The following is a 697-nucleotide window of genomic DNA, read 5'->3' as shown; positions in this document are numbered from 1 at the left end:
CCTCCTAACATGGAAATGACCGTGGGGCCAGCTTGGTACACAGCTTGGAGGTGGGCCAGCCTGACGTGTGACAGCCTAGGATAAGAAGGAGAAGTAAAGGTATTTTCTCTCAACTGTCTAAGAGTCCACCTAGTGTAATACTTGCACCAGGAAAAGGTTGGAATGATGTACATGAAGCAAGACAATTTACTACAGTCCTTAAAGTGAAACTATTCTTACAGCTAAACATGAATGGGGGATTTTGACTATTTATGGGGAAAATCAACTGTAGAGATTTCCTAAGACTTTATCCAGGGGAAGGGAGAGGCACAAAGGAGAGAGCACAGAGGATGAGGGAAGGGTTATACAGATTTCTGTAGAAACCACCAAGCCCTGGTTGCTCAGTGTACCCTTGATATCTGTCCTATTCTTCACTTTAAAGGCAGAAAAGTTAGAATGCTAGTTATGGATTTTATAATATCTAATGATAGCAGACAAATGCACAATAGAATAACACTCATACTGAAAAATATGCAGTTATGACATTTAATATATATTCAAATAGGTGTACCCAATAATTTGCTAGTTCAACAGGTTCTTTGCCTCAGTACTTTGTATTACAACAGATACCAATTAATCTTAACGTTTGGCTTTTGAATTCACCTAAAATCAGTTCATTTTAATACTTCACTTTTAATAGTGCCTGTCTGGCAAGTGA

Source organism: Chinchilla lanigera, unplaced genomic scaffold (genome assembly GCF_000276665.1).
Source record: "Chinchilla lanigera isolate Chin_1 unplaced genomic scaffold, ChiLan1.0 scaffold00017, whole genome shotgun sequence".
NCBI classification, from domain to species: Eukaryota; Metazoa; Chordata; class Mammalia; order Rodentia; family Chinchillidae; genus Chinchilla; species Chinchilla lanigera.
The sequence above is the reverse complement of the archived record's forward strand: the minus strand, read 5'-3'. Positions refer to the sequence as shown.